The 12,286-nt window shown below is 30.4% G+C and overlaps 1 pseudogene; it reads left to right on the top strand.

Moving 5' to 3' along the window:
• The first annotated feature begins 3,348 nt into the window (after nucleotides 1–3,348).
• LOC146882501 (uncharacterized) lies at nucleotides 3,349–9,395 on the top strand (annotated as a pseudogene).
• Nucleotides 9,396–12,286: the final 2,891 nt, after the last annotated feature.

Below are 12,286 nucleotides of genomic sequence, written 5' to 3'. Positions count from 1 at the left end.
TGCCACTGTTATAATCTCTCTAACATGCTTGTGATCAAGTTCCCTACCCCTTAACTTTCCCATATTATCAATTATCACCCCCCTACATCTTTATATTTTGGGGTAACATTGCACTTTTTCAAATGACGCAACAATGTTGAAGTACCCATTTTAGTGCCATCAATTACATAATTACATATTCTTGCTCACATGCATTACATTTGGCCTTCTCTTTACCATCTTTCACTCCAACTTTAGTAAAATATTTCCAAACTTTAGAGGAGAAGTCTTAGCTTTTACTTTCTTTTTGAACCTCATTATCTTCAATGTTAACAGAAGGTGGCTTTGACTCATTAGCTTTTTCATTATTTATATTACCATCAACATTAGAATTCAAATTAACACTCTGATGAATATTTTCAGATTCCATGCTACACATTAATTTTTGAAAGAAGTAAAAGTGAAAAACTTACTAAAAGTAGCGATCAACAAAAAGATGACTTGAGTAAAAACACACAAACCTGGAGTAGAGTAGGAGTTGAACAATAGTGAAATTGACCTTGAGAGAAAAGTTGCTTACTAGAGTTGAGTTTTGTTCAAGTCGGCATCCTCTTCATCTCTCTCCTGCAAGAATGAGTACATATTAGTAAAAAAATAGAATACATACTAGTAAAAAGATATAGTACCGTAGGATTAATCTAATTGTTGAGATTAAACGTGCCGCAAAATGAAAGCTATTACTGCAAGTTCTGAGACTGTTTTTTTTTTTTAATTTAGGTGGGTTGAGATATGCAACCCTTTTTGACCCATAACCACAACAAATTTTATTTTTCCAACCCGGGCGGGCTCGAACCTGTGGTGAGCTGGTTTGGCTCACAAGTTCCAGCTCACTTTGACATGTCTAAATCTCATCATTATTCTAGCATTCAGTATGTCTAGGAGTAACTAACTCCCTCATTCACAAGGTTAAGTGTAATGTATTCGTAATTCTTTGTGAATTTTCCATTCAATATAATTCTTCTCTATAATCTCTTTTGTTTTATTCTTGTTTTAATTGTCTAGATATGTTGCACATGCAAGATTACTTACCAATCCAAAAGATAGTTTAAGAAACATGATTATGATCTTTAATTGCATATTCTATATATGATGCATATGTGAGAGTACCTATTGATCCAAAAGATAGTTTAGAAAACCTAATTATGATAAAACTAATGAATTTCAGATGCTAGACATAGATGCTAGCATTGATCATTCATAACATTAGAATATTGTTCATTAATGTGAACTTAATAATAAAAATTGCTAGACGTAGAGTTTTTATTATTCAAGTTTAGGTTTGCCTACGACAAAATCGAGGCTTGTTACAAAAGGTGTGAATGCGAGAGAAGGAAGTAGAAATATATTGTTTGGTGGTTTTGCTTTGAATGGAAACATGAAACCCAATCCCAGTCAAATTAATAATTTCCAATGTGTGAATTTTGTTATTCATTAATCTTGAATTTACTTTTATACACACAAAAAAGTTTCATTATTCATACCCTTTATTAGTAAACAACCAATTATCTTAATCACATTTATCTTTGTGGAAAACAATATCTGGACTTATCCGCTCTATTACTTGTGCAATTTGGTACATTTGTCAATTCCGTAACAACCGTTATGCTACTGACGGAATGCAACGTGGAGGTTTGGTGAGATTTGGATGGTTCTGGATTATGGCTTTTGAGAGGGGAGAAAATGATGATGTGTCATAATTTGGATGGATAGATCTTGAGTATTGGGATGATGAACACATGGCATGATCTTGTTGAAAAAAATTATGGAAGAAGGATAGATGCCAAGTGACAACCTCTTATTAGAAAACTTTGTGAGTGGAGGATTGCCTAAAAATGGAGTGTATAAATAAACCAAGGGCTGCATAAGCAATTTTTCTAGAATTTACAAATTTTGGCCTTATTCTAAAAGTGTTTTGTAACTTTAATCTTTATTTTCACACCTTGCATAGGTTAACTTAACTTCGGTTGCATCAATATACATAGTCATCATGAAACATGCTTATGAGTTGATTTCTGGAAAATACTATAAAATAAATTCAAAATTTATATTTTATCCTTAAAAAATCCATATCTCAATTCATGATAAAATATAATATGGAAGCGTGCTTGAGTTTTTCTTTAAGAATGATTTGGATGATCAAATTAAAAATGGGTATGAGGTCATCTAAAAAAGGGCTTATGGTATCTTTACCTTGGTTGGTAGGGATTTATACTTCTACCTTGGTTGGTAGGGATTTATACTTCTACCTTGGTTGGTAGGGATTTATACTTCTACCTTGGTTGGTAGTGATTTATACTTCTACCTTGGTTGGTAGGGATCTTACTTCTACCTAGGTTGGTAGGGATCTTACTTCTACCTTAGTTGGTAGGGATCTTACTTATACCTTGGTTTGTTGGAATTTATACATGAAAAAAACATATGTATTGTACAATTTTGTACATAATATATGATTTTGTAAGAAAATAATAATAATAATATTAGGGTATAAAAACCTTGGAGGGGTATGGGAAGAATTTCACCGAGTCCCACAATGCACACCAAATGCTCTTATTAGGATCTGTAGCGTAGATCTTTGTAAAGGTGGCAAGATCTACCTACAAAAGACTCTTCGACACTCAAGTCATAAGAGAGTTATGATCTTTTGAATAAGAGAGAACGAGTATGAGTAAGTGTGTCTTTCTTGGTGAAGTACAATATGTTAGAAATGCTAGTATAATTTTTAAAAAAATATTAAAATAGAATTTTACTATTACTAATGTTTTAATCACATAGTTAAATACTATTTATGTATAAATAGTTTTTTTTAATTTATTTCATTGATTATAAATTATTATGGTTTAAATTGGGTTGATGGCAATTGACTCCTATGTCTCCCTTTTCTACCTATAAATACCACCTAAGGGCATAGGGGAAAACACACAACAACAAACACTAGAGTTCATAAAAAGTATTACGTCCCATTCTTTTATTCTCTATATTATTTCTTAAAATAGTAGTGTTCATAAGGTTTAGAGATCTTTTGTTGTACTCGATTGATCTGACGTATTGTTGTATCTTGGGGGATGAGAGCATAATATTATGTTTTTCCTGATAGCACTTTGCATGCCTCAACCCAGGCTTTCTATATCCTTTCCTCATTTACATTATTTTATATTGTTATTGTTTATTACAAGAACCGTTTGATTGAATCATCTTCTTTTATCCATATCTCTATCTTTTTTTGGTTTATCATTATTTTCTTCTAATATTCTTAAAGAGAAAAATATTACTTTAAAAAATACTTTTCTTCTATAAATCAAAGATAACATTATGTTTGCCATGGATATGATTAAGTCATTCTCAAGTAAGCCTGAATAATTTATGGGTGAAAATTTTTTTTGTTGGCAACAACAAATGAGGTTTTGGCTCACTAAAATAGGATTATTTTTTGTGATTCCTAAAGCTACTGATTCTTCTATCATCTTGAGTGTTTCTTCAACTTCTTCTACTGATGCTTATGATAAAGATATTTTATGTCATAGACGTATTTTAAGTGCTTTGTTGAATAATATTTATAAAATATTTTGTCATACTAAAACTGCTATTGAGTTATGGGAAGCACTTGAACTTAAATATGGATCTGCAGAAAAAGGTTTATTTAGATATTCTTGTAAATTTCAAATGGTTTACAATACAGGCATTTCTGATTGGATTCATGAGTTTGAAAATTTTGTTTATAACATGAAATTAAAAAAATATTATTTTACTAGACATTATACTTGTGGCTCTTTTGATCTCAAAGTTGCCTCCTTCTTGGTCTGATTATGCTCGAAATTTAAAACATAAGCTTGAAAATTTGTCCTTTGATGATTTGCTTGTGTGTCTTCGTATTAAGGAAAAACATTATTTTTCTCAAAATTTTGTTCAAAATTCTCAGTCTAGTTTCAAAGCCTATTTTGTCGAGAACTCTAATAAATTTGAGAACTCTTATAAGCCTAATACAAAACCCTTCAAAAAGTGTGCTTTTAATAAAAATAAGTTTGTGAAAAAAATCTTCTTTTTCTAAACCAAATAACGACTTTTCTTATAACAACAATAAATGTGATGGTTTGTTTAAGTTAAGTCTTATGCCTTTTTCTTCTAATAAAACATCTTGTAGTTCTTCTTTTATTATTACCAATGTTGAAAGTTGTGATATGTGGCATGCTATACTAGGTCATATAAAATTAAATTCTATTAGAAGAATGATGTCCCTTAATCTTATTCCTAAATCTTCTATTGATTTGAAGAATAATGTGAAATATGTGTTTAATCAAAGCAACCAAGAAAACCTTTCCATACATGCATGAAAAAGGAAACTAATATACTTGAATTAATACATAGTGATGTGTGTGATAGTAATGATGTTTTAACACGCGATGGTAAACGATATTTTATTACTTTTATTGATTATTTCTCTAAATATTTTCATGTCTATTTAATAAACCACAAACATGAATTTTTTGAATAATTCAAAATATATAAATCTGAGGTAGAAAATCAATTAGAAAGAAAAATTAAGATCCTTCATTGTGATAGAGGGGGTGAATATATGTCTTTAGAAATTAGTGCTTTTTGTGAAACTCGTGGTATTATTCATGAAATAACACCTCCATATAGTTCTCAATATAATGGTGTAGCTAAAAGAAAAAATAGAACTTTGCTTGATATGGTGAATGTTATGCTTGCAAGCTCTGGTTTGCGTAAAAATATTTGGGGCAAAACTTTATATTCTGCTTGTTATATTCTCAATAGAATTTCTTATAAAGATTGTGATAAAACTCCTTATGAGTTATGGAAGAAAATGGAACCTTTTTTAAAATATTTTAAAGTCTGAGGGTGTCTTGCGAAGGATAATATACCACCTAATAAGAAAAGAAAAATAGGAATTACAATAGTTGATTTTGTTTTTATTGGTTACTCTTTGCATAACACTACTTATAGATTTTTGGTTATTAATTATAAAGTGGTTAAAATCTCTAACAATACTATTATGGAATCTAAAGATGTTGTTTTCTTTGAAAGTGTTTTCCTTTAAAAGATAAATTGAGTAAAATTGTTTATGAACCTCTAATTTTGGTTTGCTTTCTGGTGGTAATGTTATTTGTGATGATTCTAGTTTTGTTTTTCCTTCAAGTGAAAATGCTAATAAAATTATTCAAAATGAACCTATGAGGAGCGAAAGAAAAAGAAAATCTAAAGATTTTTGGTCCTAACTTTTATTCTTTTATGCTTGAGGATGATCCTAAAACTTTTGGTGAAGCAATGAGATCTATTGATGCTTCTTTTTGGAAAGAAGCTATTCATAATAAAATGAATTCTCTTAAAATAAAACTTAGTTTTTAACTGATCTTCCTTTCGATTGTAAAAGTATTGGATGTAAATAGATTTTTAGGAAAAAATTAAGGACTGATGGGTCTATAGATAAGTTTAAGGCCAAACTTGCTGTTATTGGTTACTAACAAGTAAAAGATGTAAATTCTTTGATACATATTCACCTATTTCAAAAGTCACTACCATTAGAGTTTTGATTACTCTTAGATTTTTAATTTACAAATCCATCAAATGGATATTAAAACTACTTTTTTAAATGCCGATTTGAAAGAAGGAATATATATATGTACATATATCTTATAGATATATGTATGTACATATATAGATATATGTATGTATATATATATATATATACATATATATATATATATATATATATATATATATATATATATATATATATATATACATATATATATATATATATATATATACATATATATCTATATATATATAGAGATATATATATATATATCTATATATATATATATATGTATATATATATATATATATATATATATATATATATCTATATATATATATATATATGTATATATATATATATATATGAAACAACTCGAGAGCTTTATTGAGTCAAGAAAATAAAATAAAGTGTGTAAACTTGTTAAGTCTTTATATGGTTTAAAACAAGCGCCAAAGCAATGACATGAAAATTTTGATCAAGTTATTCTTTCATATGATTTTTATGTTAAAAATAGTGATAAATGTGTGTATGTAAAACAATGTGATAATGGTGTTTATGCTATTTTATGCTTGTATGTAGATTACATATTAATATTTGGTAGCAATATAGATATTATAAATGATGTGAAACATATGTTGTCTAGTAAGTTTGATATGAAAGACCTTGGTCCTATAGATGTTATTTTGGGTATTAAGATTTTAACGAAAGATGGTGACATTATTTTAACGCAGTATCATTGTGTAGAGAACTTATTGAAGAAATTCAATTATTCTGATGTGAAACATGTTTTAACGCCTTATGACCCTCTATCAAATTAAATAAAAATTTAGGTGAAGCCATTTCTTCTCATAAATATTCTCAAATTATTAGTTCCTCATTGCATTTGACAAATTTCTCTAGATTTGATATTGCATATGTAGTTGATAGATTAGGAAAATATACACATAATCTTGATAATTCTCATTGGGCTGTATTAGAAAGGGTGTTTAAATATTTGAAAGGAACCATTAATTATGAAATTCATTATATAAATTTTCTTTCTGTTATTGAAGGTTATAGTGATGAAAATTGGATTTTTGATTTTGATGATACAAATTCAACTACTAGTTACGTTTTTTCTTTGGGTGGAGGTGCAATATCATGGAAATCTACTAAACAATCTATTTTTTATGATCTACCATGTAATTTATTACTGAGGCAAAATTTATTAAAAATTTTCTATATGATTTACGATTGTTAAATAAACCTATATCTCCTATTTCAATGCATTATGATAGTCAAGCTATAACACCTCGATTTAGGGTGTCACGAAAAGATATAATTCATGCACATTTTAATGTAAAACAATTATTTCCAAAAACCCACTTAGGCAAAAGGTTATAATTTAATGGTAAATGCATAGTTCAAAACGTCAATTAGTAAAAAAAATTCCAAATAAAAACTGCGAACAAAAGAAAATTACATAGTCTTCAATATTTGATTTAAAACAACTAAATAAATTATAATAAACTTCCAGGTTCATCCCATCCTCTCATTGATCTACTCCACGTCATAATCATCTACATTAACACCTCAAGAGTTCTTCCATGTTTTTCAGTCGCCTCAACTCTCCCCTCAAAACCCTAGCTTTAAAGCCCCACATTATCGTCATCCCTTTTCGTTGAGATTCTCTTAAAAAGATTAAAGTCATATTTATCATTTCAATCACGTGACAACTGTAATACAAAAAATAGAAATCAGGCAATAGCATTTCACAACACGTGCCCAAGCCAAAAGTAGAGAGAGAAAAAGTGAAAAAAATAAAAAAAACAAGCCATTAAATTAAAGACACCCATATTTAGCCAACCAAGATACAAACTCAAGTCCACTTACACATCAAACACTTACTCCAACCATTAAGCCACATGCTTTCTCACAATTTAATGTGCACCACAAATTTATAAACACATATCTTCCACATAATATAACTATATAAAATAATTAAAATAAATACAACACTAACTTGAATTACTAACATAATTTTTTCCATGTCATAATTAAATTAATTTTTCCATATGTTTATCTTTATTCTAACTTTTTCCAAGTCTTACACAAACTGCCAAATCTAAAGTTTCTAGCAAAAATTTTAATGAAAAAAGAAGGCATCCAAGAGTGAGACATAAATCTATTAAAAAATTAATTACTCATGGTATTATTTCTCTTGACTTTGTCAGGTCAAAAAGAAATATTGTGGATCCGCTTACCAAAGGGTTGACGCATCAACAAGTACTCTAGTCGTCGAGGGGAATGGAACTAAAGCCCATAAATTAGTTACAACAATGAACACTCATCTCCACATGAATGGTGATCCCATGGAATAAAGTTCAATGGGTAATAATGAAGTTGTTGTTGACTAAAGTACACCATTTGATTTGATTAAATGTTATGTCTCATTCTTATGACGAGTTGTACTATAAATTGTGACAACAATAAGGTTGGGGTATATGTATTATTACACTTACTTTGTCAAATACCTCTTATAAACCCAATCAAAAATTTTGTAGCTGTGTGAGTCACAAACCACCCTTTGAGGGTTTACGTAGTGAGTGTGATGGTGGGGCCGCCATTGTGAAACATGAGCAAAGTCTCTAAGTGACACTCATGAAACAAGATTCATGCATAAAATCGTAACGTGCAACCACTTATTAGAACCTATAATGAACACCAATATTGTATGTGTTATTTACTAAAATTCAGTAACAAGGGATGAAGCTCAAGACAATTAAGTCTCTGCATTTTCTCGAGTGAAAGTTTATAAGCATTAGGTGTAACGCTCAAACCTGAAAGGTTCCTTATACTGAAATACAATATTTTGTTTTAAGAGATAATATAGTTTTTTTAATTATGTGGGGGATGGTTAGAAATACTTGCATAATTAAAATAAAATATTACTATTACTAATGTTTTAATCCTAGAGTTAAATACTATTTATGTATAATTTATTTATTTATTTCATTAATTATAAATTATTCTAGTTTAAATCAGATTAATGGCAATTGACTTCCATGTGTAAGGCCCACTTTATTTTTCTGCCTTATGTTTTAAAGGTTGCCCAAATTCGTTGGGCCTAAGGCTGGCCCATAGGGTGCCAAGGCCCTTAAAGCAGTTAGGAGCCCTCATTCTGTTCTCATTTGCAAACAGCCCATTTTCCCTTACACTCTCCTTTCCTTTCAGAAGCTCTTCTAAGGTTTGGTTCCTAGTCCTCTTCAAGTTAGCTCAAATCCATTTTCTACTCCATTTAAGTATTTTTACTACCTCATACTGGTCCCTGTTAATCACCCTTTGTATTTCTATTTAGGGTTTCATGGTAACCCATTTCTTAGTTTTGTTCCGTTATTTCTTTCAGCTCTTTAGTTCGTTCCTAGAGCTACTATGCTTCGAAGTTGGTGTCGAGGTCCTGTGCTAGCTCAATCCAGGTAAGGGAAGCTAAGACCCTTACTATTTTTCGTGTTTCATTGTATATTATTGGCCTTACAGCTTTATTTCGTGCTTTTAATGATTGAATGATGATTGAAATAAATGAATATGTGTTATGGAACTGTTCTGGATGAATCTGTATGTTGGCCTGCGTGAACAGTGGAGTGAACCTGATAATCTTGCCCAAGCGAGTGGTACTCGCCTAAGCGAGAGTATTAGGAAACCCTCCCTGGTGTTGCGCGAGCTGTCGCTCAGGCGACGACCTCCAGTCTTGAGCGAGGGTAAGAATGCACCAGGTTCTGTTTCTCTGTTGTCTTTGTATGGTTGCTATATTTTTGGGTGATTTGATTTGTTTAAGGCATGAAATACATAATGTGCATGTATGGGATTGGTTCGTGGATTGAATACGATGAGTTTGGTATGGATTGATATGAGATATGGAATGATTCACGAGTGAGAAATGATGAAATTTGGCATGGTATTGGCATGAGATACAATTCTATATTCATGGATTTGGGAAGGATGAGTTGTTATTGATTCAACATGGAATATGAATGAGAAATGGTTAATAAGGTTGGCATGAGATTTATATGTGTGATAAATATTTCTTGGTTGGTTGAATATGATTGGTGTGTGGTCAGGACGTAATTCCATGAGTCTCTAAGTGAGACCTCATGGTGGTGCTTCAGTGGTCGGGACGTAATTCCATGAGTCTCTAAGTGAGACCTCATGGTGGTGCTTCAGTGGTCGGGACGTAATTCCATGACCCCTATTAGTGAGAGTTCATGGTGGGCCCCCATCTATATAATTTGGTAAGGATTCAAGGTAAGATTGCATCCTGACGCTCTAAGGAGTTAGTTAGTCTCACGTAGAGCGGACTGACTCTTGTGGTGAGAGTAGCAGGAGGCCTGAAACTCATTAAGGGCTAACCTTGTGGGGGGATTGAGACATTGTAACACTTAGCTTGGGGGTGAATAGGATAATCCACCACAAGTGCAAGCATCCGCTGAATCTGACCAAATTATACATATCTGGATGAGTCACGTCGAGTCTTAGTGTATTGTTTGAAAGGTCATAACATGCTTGGGTGACATATGTATAATTGACTGTGAGAATGTATATGATTGTATGATAATACCATTTTTGGCTCTAGCTTACCCTTTTGTTATTTGTTGTATGTCCTGCGTGTGTGGTGATCTCTTTTTGCGATGATCGTCAATTTATTGGTGTGAACAGATGCGAGAAACACCCGTGGCCAATAGGGAGGTGATGGTTCCACTGCGTAGCCCATCTGGGCTAGATTCTACTGCTTTGGGCTTTATTTTAAGGCTATGGCCCATGTACTAGTCTATCCTTTAAATTTCTATTTTGACTACTGTTGAACTTTGTATCTTGTTTAGTTTTAGCATAGTTGTGTGCCTTGAATATTGTAAGGAGTAATGTTTAAAACTCCAGGACTGCGCTTTTGTATTATCCTGTGTGACGTTCTTTTTAATTATGATTATAGATTAAATGGGGTGTTACACCATGTCTCCCTTTTCTACCTATAAATACCACCTAGGTGCATGGGAAAAACACTCAACAACAAACACTAGAGTTCTTACAAAAGTTTTTTGTCTTATTCTTTTCTTATCTATACTATCTTTTAAAATAGTGGTGTTCGTAAGGTTCAGAGATCTTTCACTAAATCGATTGATCTGACAAGTTGTTATATCTCGGGAGGAGTGCATAATATTGTGTTTTGTCCTATGTAGTGGGGATATTTTCTCTCTCTAAGGATAACGCTTTGCATGCCTCAACCTAAGCTTTTTCTATCATTTCCTCATTTACATTATCTTATATTGTTATTTTTTTTCTTATAAGAACTGCTTTACTGAATCATCTCTTTTTATCCATATCTCTATCTTGGTTTGGTTTATCATTATTTTCTTCTAACACAATGTGTATTTATAAGATTTTTGGACCCTACGAGGTTTGTTGTGGAAACTAATAATATCCAGAGAATATAAAATAATATCAACAAATATAACAACTTATCGTTTATATGTTAAATTAGCATAATAGTAATAATAATACAATATGTTACCTAATTAACTATATATTCTGTTAATATATGTATTAATAGATATTATAATGTAATCAAACTACCGATATTTAGTCACATATTATATGAATATATGATAATTGCATCACCAAATATTTCTTAGAATATTTTTTAATCATTTTAGGTCAATAATGTTGAATGAACCTTGTTGGATCGGGATACTTAGTATATTTGTTGGGTAAGGTACATACTCATTTATACTCATTTTATTGTGTATTCTACATAATTTTTTGTGTTGACTTTATTTTATTATATTTGTTATAAATAATGAATATAAATTTTTTGTCAACTTTTCATAAATTAAATTGTTTTTCTGGTAAATTATTATTGTTCTTAGTGTAAAATTTTATTATTTTTAATATTTATTGATGTTTGTTTGTTGTATGTCGTATTATTTTTTTATTATAATTTAAATTTTAATGTTTAGTAATAATATTGTTATATATGAAATTTTGGGAGAAATAATAAATAGACTTATAAATTTTAATTGAGAAAATTTCATAATCTGTACTTTAATATAAAATATTTATTTAAATAATTATTTGACAAAGAAATTATATATGTAAATGATGAATTGTTTTTAGTTTAAATATATTTACTTTTATCGTGTTTGATTTTGGATTTAAGAATGATTGAAATTATTTTGCAAATAAATATTTTTAGTTTTAATATATTTAGTTTTTGTCGTGTTGGTCATAATACTATAACAAGTCAAGTTGAGTTTTATATAAATTCATTCAAGTGGAGATTTAGAATCATCAATCTAGAAGTTAGACTTTTTTGCTGCAGAAAAAGACGCCAGTATAAACAGAGTGTGGGTGTGGCTACCGACCTAAATTGGCTCCATACGGAATGGTGTCACCTCAGTCCCCAATGTCTCCTAAACAAAACATGCCAAGCAAGAGTTGTATAAAATTCTTTAAATCCAACTTGTACATCTTCTATTAGACAATTTTATATAATGTCAATTGGACCAAGCAAAACAAAGCCTTTTTACAGCTAAATTCAGCCGTAGAAATTAATTGCTATAATCAATACATGCCTGCAGATGAACATTAAGGATGCAAGTTCTTCATCATCCAAAGTTTTGTCTTTCCCATATCATATTTAATTTGTTATACTTTTCAAGT

Source organism: Vigna unguiculata, chromosome 10 (genome assembly GCF_037176805.1).
Source record: "Vigna unguiculata cultivar grain cowpea cultivar isolate G323 ecotype 2 chromosome 10, ASM3717680v1, whole genome shotgun sequence".
Classification (NCBI taxonomy): domain Eukaryota; kingdom Viridiplantae; phylum Streptophyta; class Magnoliopsida; order Fabales; family Fabaceae; genus Vigna; species Vigna unguiculata.
This window is presented reverse-complemented; position numbering and strand designations above follow the sequence as displayed.